Here is a 10,781-nt window from a genome sequence, read left to right on the forward strand (position 1 = left end):
TATATGGAGCTGGTTTGGGCGTGTATTATGCTAATCACTAACCTCGTGCACACTTTTAGAAGACTCCAGATTCACTAACAGAAGAACGAGTTTAAGAACAAGCTCATGTGCGTACGCACGTGTTGTGAATTAGGCGGAAAGTTTTCGTGAGAAGTTCAAATGTGCGTATAAATACGAAAAACGTACGCACTTATTAGTGAATGAGACCCAATGACTTTGTGGAATGACTTGGCACTTCCTTTGGACTGAAAGACTGAATGTCCCCGAGTGGTTGTTGGATTGTTTTGTTTTGACGATGACAATTGTTATTGTTTTTTTTTTGTTGTTTGTTTTTTTCCAGGCATTCAATAATAAAAAAAAAATGCAACGCTCAATATGGCCGCTCAATAGCAGGAAGCCCGCCTTCTGAATGAAAGAGCCATTCACTAATCGGTAAAGTCAGCGCATCACTGCAGCTGCCGTTATAAGTCTCGATTGAAACAGTCAGCGCTCTGATACCCCTTTTCCACCTAAGCAGGGTCTGGTCATGCCGCAGAAAGTGGTCACGACGGACGAGTTAACGACTCGAGCTGAGAGTGGTGTTTTTGGCTCTTTGGAGTTTTCCCTCGCAAGTCCTGGGGCATCACGTGTTGATTCGTATGGACAACATGTCAGTGGTGTCATACATAAACCGCCACGGCAGGCCAGGGTACACTCAAGAGACCTTTACGAACAGGCTGCATGCCTTTTGCTGATCACCATCTGCTCTCCATTTGGGCAGCGCATGTTCCGGGCTGCCTGAACAGTGGCGCGGATATGCTATCGAGGAACAAAATTCCTCACAGAGAATGGAGACTGAACCCTGGGACAGTGAGGCTGATCTGGGAACGATACAGGAAGGTGGAGGTGGATTTGTTCGTGTCAGAGGAGAACACACATTGCCCTCTGTTCTACTCTCTGTCACGCTCCCACTGAAGATTTTGTCACAGGTGCGGCACAAAATCAGAGAATAGAAGGCGTTGAGACGACTGAGAGGAGATCTTCTGTTTCAGGCGGGCGGCTCGATATGGCACCCCAACCCCCAATGGTGGAAACGTCATGTGTGGATGGTGTGCGGGAACCGGTAAACCCGGGAACACGAGCCCCTTCTATGAGGCACCTGTATGCTTCAAAATGGGCAGTGTTTGTGAAATGGTGTGAATCGAATCGCCATTTCAGTTCTGTCAAGATCGTGAACAGTCCCTCATATGTATTTTCATTTTTGTGGAATGATGTCTGAACAGTTCAGTTCTGTTTCAGGATTCTGACATCTGCAGAAACTCTGAAAAATATGACAGTCTGAGTAAAACATAAACCTGCACTCATGGCATAATACAGCTCAAGAACTAAACTTGATATCTTTCACATACAACCTTGCCACAACAAAAGAATAAAATGTAAAATATGCAACCATCATGTACAGCAATGGAAATAATATTAACAATAAGAATGAAATATTAATAATGCGGTAAATCCTTTTCTGATGAGGTAGGTTAGGTCACACAAGCAGAAGCGCAGACAGACTCAATACATTTCAGATTTTATTGTTTTCGCTTTCATTCTGCAGCGGTTTGCTTGATGTTTTATTTTTGGCATAGTTTATGGTGCATTTAAGAATCTGTTGACTTGAAAGTTTATGTTTTTATCCTAAAATATTCATGCAAAAGCATCACTGTTTTATTTGTAGACGAAAACTTATGTTCTACTGTTACATGACAGCTTCCCATTCTCAGCTAAAGTGTGTTTTTGATCGTGTAACTCTCGCGTTGGCTTGGCTCAGTGGTTACTTCCGATTGACTGAAAAATCACCATCTCATGGGCGCCGGGAAACCGTGCATCCAGAGATCGAACCTCGGGCGCTGTCCAACGTTTTCATGATTGATACCACGAGATCTTGCTCTACAGTCAGTCAATCATTTTAATCATTTTGATTGGCTATAAGGGCTCGGTATGAAACCTTAATCCCAGTCTCGACGTCTTGCATTTTAAAGCCATATGCTTACATTTTTACTTTTTATAAAATTAAGTCGTATAAGACAGGTAGGCTATTATTTTAATTGCCATTAACGAATATGAGTATATTGATAATTATACCTGTATTTGAAAAAAGCAATACAAAGTAGATTTCATTTCATTATTTTCACTCGTTGTTGTAACACCAGACATCAACAGCAGATGGAGCTAAAGGATCATTTTCGACGCATCCAAATATCACATTTATAATTTCCCAGATTTATTTATAGGGGAGAGTGGGGAGGTTGCAACACTTTTAGCATTTCCTTTAGTTTTCCAGAGACTGTTTGCATTAGAAAGCCAGAATTTTAATACAATAAAGCAACACCAGTCGGCTACTCACCCACATTGCTGTAACACGTGCAATTATGATTATATGCACACAATTTATACTTGAATAGACAAAGTCAGATGTTGCAACTGACCCCACAACAGGGGACGGTTGCAACATTCATTAAAATGTAATTAAAACCATTCTTAAATATCATTTTACAGTTTCTTTATTTGTGCATAGGCATGGTCTTTAATAAGTTAAATTGGCTGTATAAAAACAAAGAATAGTAAATGGAAAGAAAAAACGTAACAAACAACCTTGTCTTGGTTAATTATTACAATACATTTGAACTACAAAATATTAATTTAATCAGAATCAAGACACTTAAATTTAATAATAACCTACTTCTGTTAACATCTGTGAAAGGTTACTGAACTAAGGCCAGTTGCATGCACTTAGTCACTGTCTTAAGAACTAGTTTGACCAATTAGCAGTGAACCATATCAATGTTGTGGTAAGGGACAGCATGTTGGGACGCTTGCAACTGTCCCTATCCCTGACAGCCGTGATAAAACTTGGAATAATAGCTTGACACAATATCTTTGACACATGCTAGCTATGCCTATTAGAAGCTGTATAAATCATGTGTTTTAACAATGCTTCACGCAAACAACTTATGACAGTATGAAAAAAAATCTGATGGTTAAAAAATACTTTTTTACCATGAAATTATTTTTTGTAAAAGGAATGGTCACATGTGCCTGATTTCATCCAGGAAGGATGGGGGGGGGGGGGGGGGGGGGGGGTGATTTATCATGTGCAGTATGAATATCATCACTGTAGCTCCTTCCTGATTGAAGAAATAAGCCATGTTGCAACCATCCCCACTCTCCCCTACAATATCTTACTGGCTCCTAAGTTATTAATTTATCTTAAAATTGATAATAATTTATTGAGAAGATGAAATAAAATACTCCAAGGCACTTGTGTAGTAATTAATTTATATCTGAATGCAATTTAATAGAGCTTGAACAAGTTTTCAAATAATAACAGGCAAAATGTGTAGATAAGACTGTTAAGAGTAGGATATTTTTCCTTTTTTTTGTTTTTTAACCATTACACTTATTCCAAGAGAGTGAATACCTGCTCTGTGTTTGACAGTTATTTTACGTTACCTGGCTTTTTCTACTAAAATTTGCACAACTTTTCCTTATAAAGCTGTTAAAACCACGTTATGCCACACTAAGACAGTAAATCACCCAGTCAACCTCCATCGTATTGAAAACTGTTTAATGATATAAACATCTGAGATATGGCTGTGAGTTTTGTTTTATTGTGAATAGTGTTGGGCTTCTATCATCCTGATGCCATTCCTCATGGAAACAAAGGCAGCTCTTAGGCCTGTCAGTCAAGATCGAGGACAGACTGACTCCTGCTGGTCACAACCTCGTAACGCAGGGCTCGCTGCATCCTGCGGTGGACATCCAACTCCGCCCACATCCAAGGGTGACATCACAAGCCACGCCCATACCCGGTACGTCGAAAAGCACGCCCCTATCATATACGTCACCTCTTGTGATTCCCTGTACCGGGGAAACCCGGAAGTAACGTTATGTCGAAGCAATTTACAGCCGTTTCGGGGATCTAAATAAAATAATGTTGCCTTTCGTTTTACTCATACACGTTTCTTATTTCTTTAAAGGATGTCTAGGCTAAAATGGCACAACTTAAATCTAATATATTAATATATGTCTAATGTACAGAGCTGATTTCTCATCACTAGGCTAATTGTAATAAAAAACCTCTACACCTTATTCAACCTTATTTTAATGAGATAAATTCTCATTTATTACTATCAATTTTAAACTAAGACACCTTTTAGATGTATCACATTTAAAGGGTACAATTAGATTTTGTTATTGTAAAAGTCACAACATATTGTTATAATTTTTAATTTAATTTTCTAAAGATGTGTTGTTGCACTTATCATCAATTGTTAACATTTGAATGATAGGATTGACAGTTCTCTGTATGCAGTAGTCTGCACATACATATGCTGAATAGAGATTGCTTGCTTTGATAGATTATAACAAGTAACATGGCATTGATATTCAGGCCTTGTTCATCAACAAGGATAAAAGCGTCTGCTAAATGCATAAATGTAAATGTAACAAAACTTTATATGAAGTGTGTCCAGGTCCTGGACATGTTTAAAGATGAATAAACAGACATCTCTTGCTTCATTAGGTATTTATAGATTTATTATTTTACAAAAATAATTTATTTAAAAATTTCTTCTATAAGAGATATGTTCCAACGATCATAAATGAACAGCTGAATGATCAGATAAACGGTTCTTGAAATGCAGTACACAAACATACAAGCTGCATACAGAGATTCATTGCCTTGTTAGATTATTCACAGAAACATGACATGGACTTTCAAGCCTTGTTCAGCAACACAGTTTGATATGAATGTGTCCAGCTCCTCTGGATCCTCAAACAATCAGAATATTGTATTGTACAGATGTGCTACATACAAATTATGCAAGGGAATGTGGATAGATGTATGATATATTAAATCAAAAACATATGTATAATAAATATAAGTATGGATAATTTGGTATTGCACAGTGGGAAGAACATTTAACTGTTTATGAGGTAGATATGGCCTGAGGGAAGAAACTGTTCCTGTGTCTGGTCGTTCTGGTGCTCAGAGCTCTGTAACGTCGACCAGACGGTAACAGTTCAAAGAGGGAGTGTGCTGGGTGTGAGGGGTCCAGAGTGATTTTACCAGCCCTTTTGCTCACTCTGGATAAGTACAGTTCTTGGAGAGTGGGGAGGGTTGTACCAATGGTTCGCTCAGCAGTCCGGACTACCCTCCGTAGTCTTCTGAGGTCAGATTTGCAATACAATCAACAGGCTTATTGAGTAGTAGCAGAGGGGAATTAAATGAGCAGAATGTCCAGTAAGCAGGGAATGGGAATGTCTCTAGGGGCTTAACTGAGTGTGAATGTCCTTTTTCCTTTTCCAGGGGATCCAGAGGTAACAGTGGAGCGTGGAGACGGTGGAGAACAGGGATAGGAACATCGGAGCAACTGGTAAGTAGACAAAAGGTAAGTGGGTCAGGTTAATCAACATGGAAAGTTTGAGACCAGACAGTTAGTGCTGACAGATGGCGGTGATCTGCCGGTGGAGACTGCGGTGACTGTGGTGACTCTCTGACAGTACCCCCTCCTCCAGGGGCAGCTCCTGACGCCCTATTACGGCGACAGGGTCGGCCACGGCTTCTGGGTGCGGGACGGTCAGGGTGGTTCTGGTGAAACTCGGCCAGGAGAGAGGGATCCAGCAAATCGTCCCGGGCCACCCAGGATCTTTCCTCCGGCCCGTATCTCTCCCAGTCAATTAGATATATTCCAGACAACCACCCCGTCGCTGAGAGTCCAAGATGTCCTGCACCCTGTAGACTAGGGGCTCCTCGATGATCTCGGGAGGAGGAGGTACTGCAGGCTCGTCGGGTTCTGTGACAGAGAGAGAGACAGGCTTGAGGAGTGAGACATGAAATGCTGGATGGATGCGATACCGTGCAGAGAGTTGGAGACGGAAGGTGACCTCATTTTTGTGCCTCTCGATGGTAAAGGGACCGATATAGCGGGGACTCAGCTTCCGGCAGGGCAGGCAGAGACGCAGATCCCGGTTGGAGAGCCAGACCTTATCTCCAGGACGATAGACAGGGGTGGCAGACCGACGGGCATCTGCATAGGTCTTGTGTCTCCTTACTGCCTGCTGGAGTTGGACATGAGCTGAGTCCCAAACTCTCTCGCTCGCTCGGAACCAGTGGTCGACAGCTGGAACGTCGGATGGCTCTTCTGGCCAGGGAAACAGAGGGGGTTGGTAGCCAAGTATGCACTGGAAAGGGATGAGGCCGGTGGTGGTTTGCTTTAGGGAATTTTGTGCATACTGTGCCCACGTAAGGAAGCGGTTCCAGCTGTGCTGATTGTCATGACAGTAGGCCCGGAGATATCTCCCAATCTCCTGAATCTTCCGCTCAGTCTGGCCGTTAGTCTGGGGGTGATACCCTGAGGAGAGACTGATGGTGACATCGAGGAGTTTGAAGAATGCCTTCCAGACACGGGAGACAAACTGTGGCCCACGATCGGAGACGACATCTTCCGGGACGCCCGGAACCCCAGAGGGGAATTAACTTGCAGGCTTTGGAGAATCTGTCAACTGCAACGTGTATGCAGGTATAACCTTCTGATTTGGGGAGATCTGTGACGAAGTCGACTCCGACGTGAGACCAGGGGCGATGTCGAATGGGTAAATTGTTTTTTTTTTGAGAATTTTTTCCCTATGTGTATTTCCTTTGTAACTTGCACTTGTAAACCGACCCTGAGGCAGATGCATGATTCCCACGCTGACACCTGAAACCAGGTCACCAAGTCCATTCTCCCGAACAGAATACTGGGGGATCCAGGAGAGAAGCGGTATCCACTGTAGAATCCAAATCTTCCACTGTCCCACAGAGCACCTTGAGCAGACAGTGAAAGAATAACAAGCTTTATAGAATGTGTTTATAGAATATAAGTTAATTTTAAAGCATCCTTGAGATTACTGACTGACTGCAATGATACCCGCAAGATTAGAACAGCAAACACTAAATTTTAGCTAATGAGATGCCAAGCTGATTTGTTTACAGTAGGCTATGCATCCCTAAAAACATCAAGAAAGAGCTGAACTGTAATAAAGGATACACTGGAAAAAAAAAGGTAACCAGAAAAAGGTTACTCTTATTCAAGTGTGAAATATTATTTATTACTATAAGTGCAATGTATACCAACAAAAAACTGGGTTAAATCAGGAAGAAATAGCTTTTTAAAGGTAACAGTTGCTGGTTGCCATTTTTACAGTGTGTGAAATGACAACAAAATTACATGCTTTTCATATTTTTCAAGCAATCGTACATGTAAACAGTTATGTTGCTTTCTGTATGGTTATGCAAGCTCACATTTTACACCATCCCTATAAACAAGACTGTTCATTTGACTGTTTGAACTTGTATGAATGTGTATATTATTCATTTTAAAAAAGCTTAATAATTAATAATTTGTAACACTCATACAGTATGCATACAATGCAATTTAAGTTGCTTTGAATAATCTGCAAGGTGCATGCCAATATTTATGCATATTGCAGCTGTTTGCCGTAGAACCAAATTTAGACAGATTTTGTCACACTGTCTTTGCATCTTACCTTACAGAGACACAGATCTTCTCCTTTATAGAGGACCGCTGGATTTCAGTCTGCCGTTGGGCTACTTCATCTAGTTTAAGTTCATCCAGGATGACCCTCTCCACACAGAATGTTGCTCCAGCATGATCAGATACACCCATTAATTTTATTTATAAATTAGCATGTATATTTATGTTAACCTCCATTGACATGTTTATATTTTTCTTAAATATGAAGTGCTGTAAAACATTTGTAACAGAAATACATTGAAAGTGGACACCTAAACTGTAAAGGGACTATTGTAATGGGTAAATAAAATGTAAGCTAATACAGTCCTAATTACTAAGCTCAGATGAGTTAATGTGTGTTTCTTATAGCAGTTAAAATGTAGTTTTAATTTAGTGCTTTTAACTTTTAGTTTAGTGATTGTTAATGCTTTAAAGAGCAATGTTAGATTGTAATGTTCTAATGCTATCTATTATTTGTAACACCGATAGTGTTTTCTGTAAGGCAGGATTGGGGTCAGCTGTCCCATCCTGGCACTGATGCGCGTCCCCGCTGATGATTGTCAGCTCGACTCCGCCCCTCACACTAGCGTCATCAAGTGGTGAATCCCATCAGCGATGCCGGGCTCCGGAGGAAAAGAGAGCACAGCCAGAAGATGCTCGAGACTTTCAGAAGAACAACATGTTAGTCTCTTTCCTGTCATTTCATCCCAGGAAATATCAGAAAAACTCATTTTAAGTCTCCGTTCAAAACAGCTGTGACAGCGCGCTTCACAGGTGCGCTGCTGCTCGGCGCGATGGACTGCACGCGCACACCGGAGGAGCGAGCACAGGTGAGGAAACACTTGCACAAACACAGCCTCACGCGCCGCTTCGAAGTGCTCGAGACGCTGGGCAGAGGCGCGTACGGTAAAGTCAAGCGAGCGGTGGAGAGACGCTGTGGAAAGACGGTGAGCGACTTCAGCTGCTTTTATTATCAGGACTTGCATTGCACTTGTGTTGTTTTGAATGATGAAAAAATGCTTAGGCCTATAACAAAAAAAAACAAAACAAGTGATATCCATTTTATTAATGCACATGATTTTTATAGGCATGAAAATCACATTTGTAAAAATCCCAGATATTTCTAGATTATTATTAATAATGATTAATTATTAAAATGATTATTAATATTAATGATTTTTTTCAAAGCTTTAACAAATGTGATTTTTACATCTGGTTTTTATTTAGAAATCAGTTTGATGTTATAAGTTGGTCTTAATTTGAGGAAATTTCTCAGTGAAACAAGCTGAGGATCATTTAAAAGCTGTTAATTCAAAAGCAAATCATTGTAATAATAACCAATTTAATCTTAATAATGATAAATTATATCATGATACTATATACATTATATTATATATAATATAAGTTAATAGAAAAAACATTAAGTGTTAAGTGTTGCTGAAGGAGTACTTGAGCTTTATTGCTATTTCTAAATTATAAATAGTGCATTTTAATATTATAGTGAATATTATAATAATTTAATTGAGTGTAAATTATTATGTAATAAAAATATACAAGAGTTATGGTGTGGGAAGGACACTCAAGTATTAAATTAAACCAAATTCATAAGATCTCCTATATGCAAAAAATATAAATAAATAAATAAATACTCTAAATGCTTATCTTATTTAGTGTTTAATTGTCCTTTTTTGTTTTTATTAGTTTTTCTTATTTTTAAATATGTCTATATACAATTTTTATTGATATTTATTTCAGTTTATTGATTTTATTCAACAACAAACTAAATGAAAATGAGAAATGTGGCTTATATATATATATATATGTATGTGTGTGTGTGTGTGTATAGAATTTTATTTAAATTCAGTTAACATTTATTTTAAGCAACATTTATTTATTTATTATTATTATTTAGTTTTAGATAACTATAATATCCCTGGCCTGACTTTTCTCAATAAATGATTGATTCAGTGTTTTTTTTTCTTATACCAGAGCCCCTAATAATGGCTAAATTTCAATTTATTTAATCAAAAATGTACAAAGGCTTAATTTCTTTTGAGTAGAATATCCAGCATGTTCTGTCTCACTTCTGACAGCGCGTCAGTCAGTCAGCACGTCTTTACCTAGCAATTCACCTCAGTTAATCATTTTTGGGATAATTTTGGGCTCGTCCAATAGGTGCTTTGTGCTTGTACACGCATACCCACTGTATGTAGACCTCATGTTAGCACACTTAATTAAATACTTAACCACTCATTCATCGCTCAGGCTGTCATTTAACAAAAACAGAAGACACATTCCCCCCAGCCTGCTGTCTGCACTCTTTCACAGCCTGAAAACGGATCGCATTAATGGAAAAATCTCCGTGTCCAATCAGATTAGAGCAGCAGCTGAGCCTCTCTCTCACTCTGCCACTCATCCGGACTCAGAGGTGAAGTATTCCGGAATCCAGGAGCCTTAAGCATAGCTGGGATTCCTGCAGACAAACACTAACAGCATTCAGAGGGAGCCAGGCGCTCGCTGCATGTGTGACAGGGGAGCGAGGCGTCTCTCCAGATCTCCAGATTGGGGTTAGAGTTGCTTGGCCGTTTCCCAGATGGCACTGCCAGTGCCGATATACAGACAGCAGGTTTTAGATGGGGTTTTTGGGGGTGATTCAATTTCGATATCCCTTTAGCTTTACTTTATTTACATCAGGAAATTCTGTTTGCTGATGATATAAGCAAAGAAATGACACAGTTTAACTTTAAGCCACATCAAGGAATTTTGGAATCGTAAAAATCTAATGGGTTACAATGGAGCTTTGTGTTTGCTGGTCCAAACTCACTGCATGCAACGAAACATGTACAGACCCCAATGTGTGCCAGATACTAGGCAATACCTTAGTGGCAAAAGTCAAAGAGAAATGCAAGTCACTTTTGTTATACAGAACAATAAAATCTGTAGTCTGAATTATATTCATATTAGTTGCATGCTGGAATTCTGAAACTTTTAATCAATAATTGAATTGTTTGCTGTTAGATTACTGTACTTTACTGTATTTATACTGTTTAGAAATCTATATGCTATAGGTCAGTGACAGAAAAATGGTGAAAGATGGTGAAAAGTAGAATTATTTTAAAACTGAATTTGAATTCGTATTGGTTTCATATATTTAATTAAAAAACATTATTAATATGAAAGCAGTATAACTGCCAAATAGTGCTAAAATACTTTCCTTTCTCATTAAACACATTTGAG

The sequence above is a fragment of the Barbus barbus genome, assembly GCF_936440315.1.
Source record: "Barbus barbus genome assembly, chromosome: 41".
NCBI lineage: Eukaryota > Metazoa > Chordata > Actinopteri > Cypriniformes > Cyprinidae > Barbus > Barbus barbus.